General features: G+C 48.5%; 3 non-coding genes across 3 annotated transcripts in view; all 3 read right to left on the bottom strand.

Annotated features, from left to right (window-relative positions):
• Positions 1 to 2,098: 2,098 nt before the first annotated feature.
• On the bottom strand, positions 2,099 to 2,170 carry TRNAP-UGG (transfer RNA proline (anticodon UGG)). Its single transcript has one exon. It is a non-coding gene; the product is annotated as a tRNA-Pro (tRNA).
• Positions 2,171 to 4,675: 2,505 nt separating this feature from the next.
• Positions 4,676 to 4,747, bottom strand: TRNAP-UGG (transfer RNA proline (anticodon UGG)). Its single transcript has one exon. It is a non-coding gene; the product is annotated as a tRNA-Pro (tRNA).
• Positions 4,748 to 17,271: 12,524 nt separating this feature from the next.
• TRNAV-CAC (transfer RNA valine (anticodon CAC)) overlaps positions 17,272 to 17,293 on the bottom strand; it is a 73-nt gene continuing 51 nt past the window's right edge. The window contains exon 1 of the tRNA in view: positions 17,272 to 17,293. This exon is cut by the window's right edge and continues 51 nt beyond it. This is a non-coding gene — a tRNA (tRNA-Val).

Below are 17,293 nucleotides of genomic sequence, written 5' to 3'. Positions count from 1 at the left end.
ACTAAAGCATTCCTTGCATAGCCTCTAACATCATAACATAACTGAGCTTCTGGTAACAAGCTAAGCAATACCTTCCCAAAATGAGAAGTACATGTGCTTATGTGCTTATCCGCTCAATCAGCGCTCAATCAGGCTCGATCAGGCTCGATATAGGAAAGGTGGAAAGGGTCCAAATGGCTGTCCCTTCCTTTTTAGGGTGGGTCCTGCTGACTATCATAGGATTCCTCTTAAGAGTGGCCAGGGTCAGAGGAAAAACTTTCAATGCTTCTTAGTGTTCTCTCCAGAAGCAGGCATTTTCTGTGCCTTTAATTTCAGGCTTTTCCCAGCAGTCTCTGTTCTGCCTATGTAAATTAACAAAAGCAGTGCTTATTCCTCACTTGCTCTAATGTCCTTCCTGTCCACAAAGCTCTGCCTAAGTATGCTTTTTTTCTTTTTCAGGGAAATTCTAAATGGTTTCTCTGTCCACTCTGTGGCAGTAGAATGCTGATTATGATGCCATGTTTTGTGGAATCACCAAGGTACAACTACAGAGGAATATATGAGTCTGAAGGACATGGAACTCTTAGCTAACACATCACAATATGTGATGCTTGCCAACCAAGCACTACATTCTGGTGCGCTGATGATCAGAACATTCTGCTCCTAAAGGAAAGAAAATACCGCTTGATTGAAAATAAAGTCTCTGTTTATATTAACGCTCTCTCTCTCCCTATATCTATCTATCTATCTATCTATCTATCTATCTATCTATCTATCTATCTATTTATCTATCTATCTATCTATCTATCTATCTATCTATCTATCTATCTATCTATCTATATATCTATCTATCTATCTATCTATCTATCTATCTATCTATCTATCTTTATATATGGAAACATGCATACACCTACTCATAGATATGCCATGCATTTCTTTGGATTTGTTTCAACCTCTTGCCATTTATTTGAGAATCCCTACTTTTCAAGTGACTGCAAATGAAGTCATCTCTGGCACGTTTTGGCTGATGCAAGGTAACCAAAACACAAGACAACTTTTAATAAAAATCATTGGTTTCTTTGTTAACATGCACTGTCAAACATGGGACTTTCACACGTCAGGTAAACATGATAACCAATACACAACAGAAGCAGATGCAGATTGCTTATCAATGTCGTGATAGAACAGTTGTGATTTGAGTAGTAGAAGCGCCCCTGAATTGATACTTATTATATACAGCCTGTAAGATAGTCAAAAATGCATGCTAGGAGGGGAGATGCAAATATAAATGTAGTAGAAAAATACATAAAGAGGATTGATATGCTTTTATTCATGCAAGGCTAGAAAAAATCCCCATACTGTCGAAAGCATTCATACACCACCAAATGGAAATAAACAATTCTGACATTAAACGAAAAGGTGACGATGCATTTGTATCATCACCTTGAGAAGGATCATCTAGGAATTGAGCCCAAGCCTCAGCACTTAAAACCAGAAACACTCCACTAAAATAGGAGGCCTGTTGGTGCCAACAATTCTCAAAGTTAATGCTTGTTCTGGTTGAGCATTGAACCGAATGCAGGGCTCTTTTGAAAGTGAGGTCTGTGAATCAACAGATACATCCACATGCCAATTATGTTATTGTTTTTAAGAGAATTCACTTTCTTGGAACGAGACTGCATGAACCCATCTTCAGGGCCTGGACAATTTCATGCAAAACAGCAACTCTCAACATTGCAGCCAAGACAATATAACTAGAGTTTCTACCCAGTTTCGACCTGGGGACCTTTCGCGTGTGAGTCGAACGTGATAACCACTACACTACAGAAACAGATACCTACAGGTGATTCTTCTGTGATGAAACTGCTCAAAACAGACTATTCCAAGGGCATCTGGTTTTAGATTTCTTTCATGCAACCTGCCCGACAGCCCTATCTGAACGCTTGTATATGCCTTGCAAGTTCAGCATTTTTGCAAAATGCTTAAAGAGAAATGTTTCCTATTTGCTCAGGCAGGGCAAGGTTAAAAGCATGAGACTCTAGCAAATATTCATCCACTACTGCAAAGAGAAAATTGATATTGGCTTTGAAATGCATACTTCAAAAGAGCACCAATGAAAGGGCTCGTCCGGGATTTGAACCCGGGACCTCTCGCACCCAAAGCGAGAATCATACCCCTAGACCAACGAGCCGTTGAAAGACCCTCACCTCTGAAAAGGTAATACCAGCTCTAAGCCCGCAATGAAGATCATGCTGGGGTCTTTTTCATGCTTGGTCTGTGAATTCACAGGAAATTCAGTGTCAACTTACCCTTTCTCAAACGATAGCACTATCATTTGTAAGTGTCCCCTTTTATTTTTTCTCAGCATTGGACAAGTCTTACAGGAAGTCAGCAGTTATTTATATATTTCTGCATTGGCTAGAGCCTAAAGAGAAATAATAAAAAGCTGTTCATAACAACATAAGAAACACATTTTGCCTTTTCTCTCAAATACTTATTCCCTTTGTGCAAATCGGAATGCCAAGGTGAATAGCTGGGCCACAGATTCTGGCTAATTATCTATCTCTTGAATGCAAGAAGCAAAAAAAACTGCCTAATGCAGGACTAAAGCATTCCTTGCATAGCCTCTAACATCATAACATAACTGAGCTGCTGGTAACAAGCTAAGCAATGCCTTCCCAAAATGAGAAGTACATGTGCTTATGTGCTTATCCGCTCAATCAGCGCTCAATCAGGCTCGATCAGGCTCGATCAGGGAAAGGTGGAAAGGGTCCAAATGGCTGTCCCTTCCTTTTTAGGGTGGGTCCTGCTGACTATCATAGGATTCCTCTTAAGAGTGGCCAGGGTCAGAGGAAAAACTTTCAATGCTTCTTAGTGTTCTCTCCAGAAGCAGGCATTTTCTGTGCCTTTAATTTCAGGCTTTTCCCAGCAGTCTCTGTTCTGCCTATGTAAATTAACAAAAGCAGTGCTTATTCCTCACTTGCTCTAATGTCCTTCCTGTCCACAAAGCTCTGCCTAAGTATGCTTTTTTTCTTTTTCAGGGAAATTCTAAATGGTTTCTCTGTCCACTCTGTGGCAGTAGAATGCTGATTATGATGCCATGTTTTGTGGAATCACCAAGGTACAACTACAGAGGAATATATGAGTCTGAAGGACATGGAACTCTTAGCTAACACATCACAATATGTGATGCTTGCCAACCAAGCACTACATTCTGGTGCGCTGATGATCAGAACATTCTGCTCCTAAAGGAAAGAAAATACTGCTTGATTGAAAATAAAGTCTCTGTTTATATTAACGCTCTCTCTCTCCCTATATCTATCTATCTATCTATCTATCTATCTATCTATCTATCTATCTATCTATCTATCTATCTATCTATCATCTATCTATCTATCTATCTATCTATCTATCTATCTATCTATCTATATATCTATCTATCTATCTATCTATCTATCTATCTTTATATATGGATACATGCATACACCTACTCATAGATATGCCATGCATTTCTTTGGATTTGTTTCAACCTCTTGCCATTTATTTGAGAATCCCTACTTTTCAAGTGACTGCAAATGAAGTCATCTCTGGCACATTTTGGCTGATGCAAGGTAACCAAAACACAAGACAACTTTTAATAAAAATCATTGGTTTCTTTGTTAACATGCACTGTCAAACATGGGACTTTCACACGTCAGGTAAACATGATAACCAATACACAACAGAAGCAGATGCAGATTGCTTATCAATGTCGTGATAGAACAGTTGTGATTTGAGTAGTAGAAGCGCCCCTGAATTGATACTTATTATATACAGCCTGTAAGATAGTCAAAAATGCATGCTAGGAGAGGAGATGCAAATATAAATGTAGTAGAAAAATACATAAAGAGGATTGATATGCTTTTATTCATGCAAGGCTAGAAAAAATCCCCATACTGTCGAAAGCATTCATACACCACCAAATGGAAATAAACAATTCTGACATTAAACGAAAAGGTGACGATGCATTTGTATCATCACCTTGAGAAGGATCATCTAGGAATTGAGCCCAAGCCTCAGCACTTAAAACCAGAAACACTCCACGAAAATAGGAGGCCTGTTGGTGCCAACAATTCTCAAAGTTAATGCTTGTTCTGGTTGAGCATTGAACCGAATGCAGGGCTCTTTTGAAAGTGAGGTCTGTGAATCAACAGATACATCCACATGCCAATTATGTTATTGTTTTTAAGAGAATTCACTTTCTTGGAACGAGACTGCATGAACCCATCTTCAGGGCCTGGACAATTTCATGCAAAACAGCAACTCTCAACAGTGCAGCCAAGACAATATAACTAGAGTTTCTACCCGGTTTCGACCTGGGGACCTTTCGCGTGTGAGTCGAACGTGATAACCACTACACTACAGAAACAGATACCTACAGGTGATTCTTCTGTGATGAAACTGCTCAAAACAGACTATTCCAAGGGCATCTGGTTTTAGATTTCTTTCATGCAACCTGCCCGACAGCCCTATCTGAACGCTTGTATATGCCTTGCAAGTTCAGCATTTTTGCAAAATGCTTAAAGAGAAATGTTTCCTATTTGCTCAGGCAGGGCAAGGTTAAAAGCATGAGACTCTAGCAAATATTCATCCACTACTGCAAAGAGAAAATTGATATTGGCTTTGAAATGCATACTTCAAAAGAGCACCAATGAAAGGGCTCATCCGGGATTTGAACCCGGGACCTCTCGCACCCAAAGCGAGAATCATACCCCTAGACCAACGAGCCGTTGAAAGACCCTCACCTCTGAAAAGGTAATACCAGCTCTAAGCCCGCAATGAAGATCATGCTGGGGTCTTTTTCATGCTTGGTCTGTGAATTCACAGGAAATTCAGTGTCAACTTACCCTTTCTCAAACGATAGCACTATCATTTGTAAGTGTCCCCTTTTATTTTTTCTCAGCATTGGACAAGTCTTACAGGAAGTCAGCAGTTATTTATATATTTCTGCATTGGCTAGAGCCTAAAGAGAAAGAATAAAAAGCTGTTCATAACAACATAAGAAACACATTTTGCCTTTTCTCTCAAATACTTATTCCCTTTGTGCAAATCGGAATGCCAAGGTGAATAGCTGGGCCACAGATTCTGGCTAATTATCTATCTCTTGAATGCAAGAAGCAAAAAAAACTGCCTAATGCAGGACTAAAGCATTCCTTGCATAGCCTCTAACATCATAACATAACTGAGCTGCTGGTAACAAGCTAAGCAATGCCTTCCCAAAATGAGAAGTACATGTGCTTATGTGCTTATCCGCTCAATCAGGCTCGATCAGGCGAGATATGGGAAAGGTGGAAAGGGTCCAAATGGCTGTCCCTTCCTTTTTAGGGTGGGTCCTGCTGACTATCATAGGATTCCTCTTAAGAGTGGCCAGGGTCAGAGGAAAAACTTTCAATTCTTCTTAGTGTTCTCTCCAGAAGCAGGCATTTTCTGTGCCTTTAATTTCAGGCTTTTCCCAGCAGTCTCTGTTCTGCCTATGTAAATTAACAAAAGCAGTGCTTATTCCTCACTTGCTCTAATGTCCTTCCTGTCCACAAAGCTCTGCCTAAGTATGCTTTTTTTCTTTTTCAGGGAAATTCTAAATGGTTTCTCTGTCCACTCTGTGGCAGTAGAATGCTGATTATTGTTAGACCTGGCACCTTGGCGTGAGTTTCCCTTCCACTTTTTGCTGTTGTGCCTCAGATGTTTTTGCTGGTGTCCGCGACTCAGGGCACTGCGCCACGGCCAATCCATGCCGCAGTGCAAGTGCTCCCTACTGTAAAGTGTACATGTGATTGATATACCTGATTGGTTCATTGGATTTACTGTCAGTCCCCAGTAAAGTGCACCAGGAGTGCCAGGGCTTGTGAATGCCAATACTGCTAGTGGGCCTGCAGCGCTGGTTGCGCCACCCACAGAAGCAGCCTTAAAATGTGTCTAGGGTCTGCCATTGCAGAACCTGCGTGCAGTCTGGTACTGTCACCCTGGCTGGGCAAGTGCACACACTTGCCAGCCCCTAAACCTTCCCTTAACTTCATATTAGTCACCCCTATGGTAGGCCTGAGGGCAGGGTGCATTGTAAGTATAAGGTAGAACATGCCCTGATGTGTGTGGCATGTTCTAATAGTGAATTACTGCCAAATTCGTTTTTCACTATTGTAAGGCTACCAGTTCCCTTCTAGGCCAGATGGGCTGCTGGAATTATTACACTCTATAATCCCAGCAGGCTCAGGGAACATGGTAGAAATTCATGTTTAGTATGCCTGAACTCAGAATAATAAAATACTTCTTTTAGTAAAGTTTATTTTAATATCCTGTGTTTGCAAATGCTACTTTTAGAAAGTTAGCATTTGCTTGCCTAACCATTTCAGCCCGCCTCTGCTTGGATGTGGATCTGACTGTCTGGTGTGTGTGAGTGACAGGGCTGGGAGTTGACAGGTAGTGATTAGCAGGAGGACCCCTTAATGGGTGGTGGGAGTTTCCCCTGAATGATGCATCAGGCTGTGCTCTGCCTCCACAATGCTGGCTCCGCCCTCCTGGGGAGCGACTGATGACTCAGCCTGCACCTGGCCCAGGAAGGACCGAAGCTTGTCAACAAAGTACTCAGGCCACTCCTGCCCTCTCAATGCCGGCTCCGCCTCCCTGGGGAGCGGCTGATGTGCCTGCCCTCACACTGAATACAGAAGTCATAAGTACCCACAACAAGTACTCAGAGACTGAAGCAGTTATGCAGAGGCCCCCCTGGCCAGTGAGAACAAAAGAAACTGTGTATAAAAGTAGGAGCCCTGCTCCTTGTAAATCAGAATCCTGTTTCACCACGAAGGACCTCTGCCCGACTAGAAGGAGAAGAGACGCTGGGAGAACTGGCCTGCTGCTTGCCTTGCTGAGAAAGGAGAGGAAAAGACTTGATGAGAAAAGACTTTGCTGCTTTGTGCTTAAACATTCTCCAAGGGCTTGACTGAGCTTGCCCCCTGACCTGAGCCACAGGACCATCTGGCTCAACCTGCCTCTGCTCGTCTGCCGGTAATTAACCGGGATATCTACTACTGCCGGAGCTGTGACTTTGGTGCCCCCCAGCCCCTCTCTGAGGCCGTGACCGACTGTGTCTCCTCGTCCCCGCCGAGGAAGAGCTCCGCTCCGTTGAGCCGCTCTCCCCCCGCTGAGGAGATCGCTGTGTTGACCGCCTGGAAGGCTCACTGCTGTGGTGCCCCCCAGCCCCTCCCTGAGGCCGTGACCGACTGTGTCTCCTCGTCCCCGCCGAGGAAGAGCTCCGCTCCGTTGAGCCGCTCTCCCCCCGCTGAGGAGATCGCTGTGTTGACCGCCTAAGAGGGCCCGCTGCTGTGCCTCACCCTCCCGCCAGAAATCCCCACCGGACGCAAACAGACCCAGGGGACAGACCTCCGACCTGGACGGACGCCTCGGGTGCCAGCCTCGCTCTGCCTGAGCCGCTGGGCACCTCGCCTTTGTCCCCGGAGGAAAGCCGCCACCGAGACCGTCAACGGGCTCGGGGCCCGCAACGTTTGTTTCTACCCTTGATTTTGGGGTTGCCAGCCTGCCTGCAAGGGCCCAGGAATTGTGACTATCACCCGCGGTGCGAGCCGCCCCTGTCCGCTGACTCGCGCCGCTCTGTGTGCCTGCCTGCAGCTCCGCGCTGAGAAGAGCGCTCCAGCCCCTCCCGCTGGAATCCTTTAACTGTCGGGGAGACGAGGCTGCAACCAGAGCCCCTGACCGAGTGACTGGGGCTGCGCTGGGTCCGTGGGCCTCTCCTCCACCTGGACAGCTCTGAGGTCGGTGTTTCCCCCCCGAGGGGGTCCCGCAGACCAGGAGGGCCATCAGCTGTCAGAGACCCGGCCGGGCCGATCGCGTCTCACGCGGGAAGCGTGAGACTTGGCAGGGCGTCGGGATTTCACCCGTCAAAAGCGCAACCGAGTGCAGAAACGAACAAAGAATCAAGAGAACATTGTGGAATACAACTTAAGAGAAGAACAGTGCATTTTTGAACTATAACTAAAAGAGAGCTTGCCTATTTACAACCTGTGGGCATACAGAACCGTTATTTGATCTTGTGATAAGTCTGACCTAAGAGATATATATATTTTACATAAAGAAGCGTATTTTTATATACTCACAGCCTGGTGTCCATTTGTGGGGGGATTGGTATATTTTACTGTGTGTGTGTCTACAAATGCTTAACTGACTAACGCCTGGAGAATCGCCTTGGCTGCTCACGCCACGCACCTAGAGGGTGAGCAAGGGTAATTCTGAAGGGTCATCCTTTGCCCTGACTTAGAGGAGAGGGTCCCTGCTTGTCACAAGTACTTACTTGCGCCAACCAGAGACCCCCAATTCTAACATTGGTGGCAGCGGTGGGATTTGCGAATTTGCATTTGTAGTTTACATACAGTGAATTACTGATCACCACATAGGGAGAGCAGATCTATAACGCAGCCACAGGTTTCCAGTTCCTTTTAGCTAATTTTGTTGAGACATCTGCCATTGCTGAAGCCATGCCTGGCTCACTTCCTGCCGGAAGAGCGCTCTCTACCTTCTCTGGAGCAGATGACATAGATTGGAGAGAGGGAGCCTTGAGGAGCTTAACCAATGACCAGCTGAAAGATCTCTGCACAAAATGCAGAATTGCCAAAGGTGGATTGAGCAACAAGACCCAACTCGTGACGGCGCTGAGAGCTTGGAGGGAGTCAAGAGATCCACAGACCCCGGTGGATATCATTCCACCAGATGGCGCTGGAGAGCCCCCCAGAGGCCTGTCACCAGAGGAGCTGGCAGACAGGGCCGCAGACAGGGCACATGCAATGGAGATGGCAAGATTAGCTGGGCAAATGGAAATGGAAAAACAAAAACTGGAAATGGACAAGCAAAGATTGGCCATGGAGGCACAGCAACGCCAGCTGGACCATGACCTGAGAATGAAGGAGTTGGATCAAAGAGGTTTGGGAACAGCTCCTTCTGGTGGCAGCACAACGCCGGTGCAGGTAGAGTCCAAGGTGTACATCCCCAAAGATATAGTTAAAGAATTCTTTAGGGGGGATGACATAGGACAGTGGTTTAGGGCATATGAGGTAGCCATGTCCTCCCACCGGGTCCCTGAGAAAGATTGGGGAGCGGGGTTGTGGGGAAGGTTCCTTAGCGAAGGGCGGGACACCCTGCTAGATTTGCCCACTGCAGAACAGATTTCTTATCCCCACATGAAGGAGGCCTTAATGACCAGGTATGGGCTTACCCCTGAATTATATAGACAGAGGTTCAGGGGGTGTGCAAAGCGTCCTGGGACTACGTATGTGGAGTATGTGAATTTTTTTTGCAGAGCCCTGGATGGTTGGGTGAAGGGTAACAAGGTGAATGATTTTCAAAGTCTCTTTGATTTAATTGCATGGGAGCACTTGTCTGATAACTGTTTTCCTGAGTTACGCCAGCACCTGATTGATAGCAAGCTGTCCAACCCGAGGAAGCTTGCTGAGGAGGCGGACCGCTGGCTCAGCACCAGGGTCCACAAGGGTCCAGTGGGAGACTCCGCCAAGGGTGGGCAGGGTCCCCAGCAGAAGAGTGGGGGGGACAGGGGTAAACAGAAAGGGTTCCCTAAAGGCCCCCAAAGTAATCCCCAAGGGAACCAGCAGAAGGGTTCTCAGCCTCCCCCACCCCCAAAGCAGAATGGGGCCCCGACAGGTAGACCTGTTCCAAAGGGGCCCTTCAATTGTTACAAATGTGGTGACCCGGGGCACATAGCCAGTGACCCCAAGTGTCGCCTGTTTGGAAAACCAGCACCCACTGGTGCTCCGCCCCGACAAGTGACCAGTGTTCACTTAGGAGAAAAAGTGATGGTCCCGGGGGGTGGAGATCCTGTTCAGATGACCCTAGTCTCACTAGGAGACAGTGAGATGGTCCCTACCAACTACCTGCCCTCTAACACTAAAAAATATGGGCAGGTGGTTACCATCAATGGTAAGAAAGCTGAGGCTCTTAGAGACACAGGAGCCAGTGTGACTGCAGTGAGGCATCACCTGGTGTCTCAAGAGCAGGTTGTACCCCATGCCTACTGTAGGGTTATCAATGCTGATAATTCAGAGAGTCAGTGTCCGATGGCTCAAGTTCCCTTCGAGTGGGGGGGGGTCTCTGGTACTCTGCAGGTCTGTGTGAGGAACGCCATGCCTGTTGACTGTTTGCTAGGGAATGACTTGGAGGACTCCCCTTGGGAAAAGGTGGAGAAAACGACTCACCTGAAGATGGTGGGTCTACCTGACTGGGCGTGCGTGACCACCCGGTCAATGGCAGCCAGTAGGGGTGATCAAGAAGTCCTGGGACCTGAAGGAGAGGCCCAGGAACCGGCCTTAGGGAGACGGCGCAGGGGGCGCGGGAAACCGGCCCCTCCTGTTCCCACGGTCCAGGAGGAAGCAGACCTTGAGGGGGATGCCCTGGAGCCTACAGGGGAACAGATTGCTGAACTGGGGGACCTGCCTGAGCTGACCCATTGGCAGCAAGAAGGAGGCCCCTCCAGGGAGGAATTCTGCAAGGAGCAGAAAGAATGCCCTTCTCTCGTGGGTATGCGGCAGCAGGCTGCAGACCAGGCCAATGGTGTTCAGGCCAAAACACATTATGTGTACTGGGAGAATGACCTCCTGTATTCAGAGCCTAAGACTGCTGAACCTGGGTCAGCCCGTGTGCTGGTGGTACCCCAGAAGTTCAGAGCCTTCCTACTGGGACTGGCTCATGATGTGCCGTTAGCAGGACATTTGGGGATGGACAAGACCTATGACAGGCTTGTCACCCACTTTTACTGGCCCCAAATGCACAAGAGCTCAGATGCTCATTGTAGGACCTGTCCAACTTGCCAGGCAAGTGGAAAGAGTGGAGGGAAGAACAAGGCTCCACTCCAACCATTCCCGGTGGTCAGTACTCCATTCCAACGAGTGGGTATTGACATTGTTGGGCCTCTGGACCCCAAGACAGCCATGGGCAACAGGTTCATCCTGGTCTTGGTGGATCATGCCACCCGGTACCCTGAAGCCATCCCTCTGAGGACAGTGACGGCCCCCGTGGTGGGGCGTGCACTAATGGGAATTTTCTCCAGAGTGGGGTTCCCTCTAGAGGTGGTGAGCGACAGAGGGACCAACTTCATATCCAAGTATATGAAGTCCCTGTGGCAAGAGTGTGGTGTGACCTACAAGTTCACCACACCTTACCATCCCCAAGGAAATGGGTTGGTTGAAAGATTCAACCGAACCCTGAAGGGCATGATCATGGGCCTGGAAGGTCCAATGAGGCGTAAGTGGGACGTCCTCTTACCATGCCTGCTCTTTGCATACCGCGAGGTGCCACAGAAGTCTCTAGGGTTCAGCCCCTTTGAGCTGCTGTATGGTCACCCCGTGAGAGGACCACTGAGTTTGGTAAAGGAAGGCTGGGAGCAATCTCCCAGGAAACCTCCCCAGAATGTATATAGCTACATGCTGGCCTTCAGAAACCAAACCAGGCGCTTCAGACAACTTGCTGAGGCAAATCTGGAAGCTAGCCAGGAGGAGATGAAGCGGTGGTACGACCAGAATGCCACTCTGGTAGAGCTTCAGCCTGGACAAGAGGTGTATGTCTTGGCCCCAGTGGAACCCTGTGCACTTCAGGATAAGTGGACAGGCCCATTTGAGGTTGTGGAGCGCAAGAGCTCAGTGACATACTTGGTGGACATGAAGACGCCCAGGAATCCTTTAAGGGTCTTACATGTCAACCGCCTCAAGCCCCACTTGAAAAGGTCCGAAGTGGGCATGCTGTTGGCCACTGATGATGGAATGGAAGAGGAGTCTGAGCCTCTTCCTGACCTCTTAGTGGCCTGTGAGAAAGATGGGTCAGTGGATGGAGTTAACCTCTCACCCACCCTGACCCCTGAGCAACAGAAAGACTGCCGCCAGTTGCTGGGGCAGTTTCCAGACCTGTTCTCCCAGGTTCCTAGTGTCACAGATTGGTGCGTCCATGATGTGGACACAGGAGACAGCTTACCTGTGAAGCATAAGGCTTACAGGGTAACTGACAGGGTCCGGGCCTGCATCAAGGAGGAGGTCTCCAAGATGCTTGCTCTTAGGGTGGTTGAGTCTTCCAGCAGTCCTTGGTCCAGCCCCGTGGTCTTGGTCCCAAAGGCTGCTGCGCCGGGAGCCACACCTGAACTCCGGTTCTGTGTGGACTACAGAGGACTCAATTCAGTCACCAAGACTGACGCGCACCCTATCCCCAGAGCTGACGAGCTCATTGATCGGCTAGGGGCTGCCCGGTTCCTCAGCACGTTTGATTTAACGTCTGGGTACTGGCAGATCGCCTTGACCGATGGGGCAAAGGAGAGGTCCGCATTCTCCACACCAGATGGGCATTTCCAGTTCCGGGTTATGCCATTTGGGATGAAGAATGCCCCTGCCACCTTTCAGAGGTTGGTCAACCAGGTGTTGGTTGGGCTGGATGAGTTCAGTGCCGCCTACCTGGATGACATCGCAGTGTTCAGTGGCACCTGGCCAGAACACCTGCGGCACCTCTGGGAAGTGTTGATGGCCCTGCGCAAGGCAGGCCTCACAATCAAGGCGAGCAAGTGCCAGATTGGGCAGGGTTCCGTGGTGTACTTGGGACACCAAGTGGGGAGTGGCAAGGTGGCACCCTTGCAACCCAAAATTGAGACCATCCTGGCTTGGGAACCCCCCAAGACCCAGACTGCAGTGAGAGCCTTCCTGGGGCTCACTGGGTATTACAGGAGGTTTGTCAAGGGCTATGGCACTATTGTGACCCCCTTGACAGAGCTGACTTCTAAGAAGCAGCCCAGGAATGTGATTTGGACTGACACCTGTCAGAAGGCTTTTGACACCCTGAAGACTGCCATGTGCACGGCACCCGTGCTCCTGGCTCCTGATTTCTCCAAGGAATTCATAGTGCAAACAGACGCTTCAGAGCATGGTGTAGGGGCTGTTCTCTCACAGATGACTGAGGAGGGCTGGGACCACCCTGTAGCCTTCATCAGTAGGAGGTTACTTCCACGGGAAAGTAGGTGGAGTGCAATAGAGCGTGAAGCATTTGCTGTGGTCTGGGCACTGAAGAAGCTAAGACCCTACTTGTTTGGGTCTCACTTCCGGGTTCAGACAGACCACAGGCCCCTCAGATGGTTGATGCAGATGAGGGGTGAGAACCCAAAACTGTTGAGGTGGTCCATCTCCCTACAGGGTATGGACTTTACGGTGGAACACCGCCCTGGCACAGATCACGCTAACGCTGACGGTCTGTCCAGGTTTTTCCGCCTTAGTGATGTGGAACTCCCTGGGGAAGGGTAGTTCCCCCCACATTTCAGCTGGAGGGGACACGTGTTAGACCTGGCACCTTGGCGTGAGTTTCCCTTCCACTTTTTGCTGTTGTGCCTCAGATGTTTTTGCTGGTGTCCGCGACTCAGGGCACTGCGCCACGGCCAATCCATGCCGCAGTGCAAGTGCTCCCTACTGTAAAGTGTACATGTGATTGATATACCTGATTGGTTCATTGGATTTACTGTCAGTCCCCAGTAAAGTGCACCAGGAGTGCCAGGGCTTGTGAATGCCAATACTGCTAGTGGGCCTGCAGCGCTGGTTGCGCCACCCACAGAAGCAGCCTTAAAATGTGTCTAGGGTCTGCCATTGCAGAACCTGCGTGCAGTCTGGTACTGTCACCCTGGCTGGGCAAGTGCACACACTTGCCAGCCCCTAAACCTTCCCTTAACTTCATATTAGTCACCCCTATGGTAGGCCTGAGGGCAGGGTGCATTGTAAGTATAAGGTAGAACATGCCCTGATGTGTGTGGCATGTTCTAATAGTGAATTACTGCCAAATTCGTTTTTCACTATTGTAAGGCTACCAGTTCCCTTCTAGGCCAGATGGGCTGCTGGAATTATTACACTCTATAATCCCAGCAGGCTCAGGGAACATGGTAGAAATTCATGTTTAGTATGCCTGAACTCAGAATAATAAAATACTTCTTTTAGTAAAGTTTATTTTAATATCCTGTGTTTGCAAATGCTACTTTTAGAAAGTTAGCATTTGCTTGCCTAACCATTTCAGCCCGCCTCTGCTTGGATGTGGATCTGACTGTCTGGTGTGTGTGAGTGACAGGGCTGGGAGTTGACAGGTAGTGATTAGCAGGAGGACCCCTTAATGGGTGGTGGGAGTTTCCCCTGAATGATGCATCAGGCTGTGCTCTGCCTCCACAATGCTGGCTCCGCCCTCCTGGGGAGCGACTGATGACTCAGCCTGCACCTGGCCCAGGAAGGACCGAAGCTTGTCAACAAAGTACTCAGGCCACTCCTGCCCTCTCAATGCCGGCTCCGCCTCCCTGGGGAGCGGCTGATGTGCCTGCCCTCACACTGAATACAGAAGTCATAAGTACCCACAACAAGTACTCAGAGACTGAAGCAGTTATGCAGAGGCCCCCCTGGCCAGTGAGAACAAAAGAAACTGTGTATAAAAGTAGGAGCCCTGCTCCTTGTAAATCAGAATCCTGTTTCACCACGAAGGACCTCTGCCCGACTAGAAGGAGAAGAGACGCTGGGAGAACTGGCCTGCTGCTTGCCTTGCTGAGAAAGGAGAGGAAAAGACTTGATGAGAAAAGACTTTGCTGCTTTGTGCTTAAACATTCTCCAAGGGCTTGACTGAGCTTGCCCCCTGACCTGAGCCACAGGACCATCTGGCTCAACCTGCCTCTGCTCGTCTGCCGGTAATTAACCGGGATATCTACTACTGCCGGAGCTGTGACTTTGGTGCCCCCCAGCCCCTCTCTGAGGCCGTGACCGACTGTGTCTCCTCGTCCCCGCCGAGGAAGAGCTCCGCTCCGTTGAGCCGCTCTCCCCCCGCTGAGGAGATCGCTGTGTTGACCGCCTGGAAGGCTCACTGCTGTGGTGCCCCCCAGCCCCTCCCTGAGGCCGTGACCGACTGTGTCTCCTCGTCCCCGCCGAGGAAGAGCTCCGCTCCGTTGAGCCGCTCTCCCCCCGCTGAGGAGATCGCTGTGTTGACCGCCTAAGAGGGCCCGCTGCTGTGCCTCACCCTCCCGCCAGAAATCCCCACCGGACGCAAACAGACCCAGGGGACAGACCTCCGACCTGGACGGACGCCTCGGGTGCCAGCCTCGCTCTGCCTGAGCCGCTGGGCACCTCGCCTTTGTCCCCGGAGGAAAGCCGCCACCGAGACCGTCAACGGGCTCGGGGCCCGCAACGTTTGTTTCTACCCTTGATTTTGGGGTTGCCAGCCTGCCTGCAAGGGCCCAGGAATTGTGACTATCACCCGCGGTGCGAGCCGCCCCTGTCCGCTGACTCGCGCCGCTCTGTGTGCCTGCCTGCAGCTCCGCGCTGAGAAGAGCGCTCCAGCCCCTCCCGCTGGAATCCTTTAACTGTCGGGGAGACGAGGCTGCAACCAGAGCCCCTGACCGAGTGACTGGGGCTGCGCTGGGTCCGTGGGCCTCTCCTCCACCTGGACAGCTCTGAGGTCGGTGTTTCCCCCCCGAGGGGGTCCCGCAGACCAGGAGGGCCATCAGCTGTCAGAGACCCGGCCGGGCCGATCGCGTCTCACGCGGGAAGCGTGAGACTTGGCAGGGCGTCGGGATTTCACCCGTCAAAAGCGCAACCGAGTGCAGAAACGAACAAAGAATCAAGAGAACATTGTGGAATACAACTTAAGAGAAGAACAGTGCATTTTTGAACTATAACTAAAAGAGAGCTTGCCTATTTACAACCTGTGGGCATACAGAACCGTTATTTGATCTTGTGATAAGTCTGACCTAAGAGATATATATATTTTCCATAAAGAAGCGTATTTTTATATACTCACAGCCTGGTGTCCATTTGTGGGGGGATTGGTATATTTTACTGTGTGTGTGTCTACAAATGCTTAACTGACTAACGCCTGGAGAATCGCCTTGGCTGCTCACGCCACGCACCTAGAGGGTGAGCAAGGGTAATTCTGAAGGGTCATCCTTTGCCCTGACTTAGAGGAGAGGGTCCCTGCTTGTCACAAGTACTTACTTGCGCCAACCAGAGACCCCCAATTCTAACAATTATGATGCCATGTTTTGTGGAATCACCAAGGTACAACTACAGAGGAATATATGAGTCTGAAGGACATGGAACTCTTAGCTAACACATCACAATATGTGATGCTTGCCAACCAAGCACTACATTCTGGTGCGCTGATGATCAGAACATTCTGCTCCTAAAGGAAAGAAAATACCGCTTGATTGAAAATAAAGTCTCTGTTTATATTAACGCTCTCTCTCTCCCTATATCTATCTATCTATCTATCTATCTATCTATCTATCTATCTATCTATCTATCTATCTATCTATCTATCTATCTATCTATCTATCTATCTATCTATCTATCTATCTATCTATCTATCTATCTATCTATCTTTATATATGGATACATGCATACACCTACACATAGATATGCCATGCATTTCTTTGGATTTGTTTCAACCTCTTGCCATTTATTTGAGAATCCCAACTTTTCAAGTGACTGCAAATGAAGTCATCTCTGGCACGTTTTGGCTTATGCAAGGTAACCAAAACACAAGACAACTTTTAATAAAAATCATTGGTTTCTTTGTTAACGTGCACTGTCAAACATGGGACTTTCAAACGTCAGGTAAATATGATAACCAATACACAACAGAAGCAGATGCAGATTGCTTATCAATGTCGTGATAGACAGTTGTGATTTGAGTAGTAGAAGCGCCCCTGAATTGATACTTATTATATACAGCCTGTAAGATAGTCAAAAATGCATGCTAGGAGAGGAGATGCAAATATAAATGTATTAGAAAAATACATAAAGAGGAGTGATATGCTTTTATTCATGCAAGGCTAGAAAAAATCCCCATACTGTCGAAAGCATTCATACACCACCAAATGGAAATAAACAATTCTGACATTAAACGAAAAGGTGACGATGCATTTGTATCATCACCTTGAGAAGGATCATCTAGGAATTGAGCCCAAGCCTCAGCACTTAAAAACCAGAAACACTCCACTAAAATAAGAGGCCTGTTGGTGCCAACAATTCTCAAAGTTAATGCTTGTTCTGGTTGAGCATTGAACCGAATGCAGGGCTCTTTTGAAAGTGAGGTCTGTGAATCAACAGATACATCCACATGCCAATTATGTTATTGTTTTTAAGAGAATTCACTTTCTTGGAACGAGACTGCATGAACCCATCTTCAGGGCCTGGACAATTTCATGCAAAACGGCAACTCTCAACATTGCAGCCAAGACAATATAACTAGTGTTTCTGCCCGGTTTCGAACC

This window comes from Lissotriton helveticus, chromosome 8 (genome assembly GCF_964261635.1).
Source record: "Lissotriton helveticus chromosome 8, aLisHel1.1, whole genome shotgun sequence".
In the NCBI taxonomy this organism is placed as follows: Eukaryota; Metazoa; Chordata; class Amphibia; order Caudata; family Salamandridae; genus Lissotriton; species Lissotriton helveticus.
Note: the sequence above shows the minus strand (reverse complement) of the source record. Positions and strands in the feature narration are given on the sequence as shown.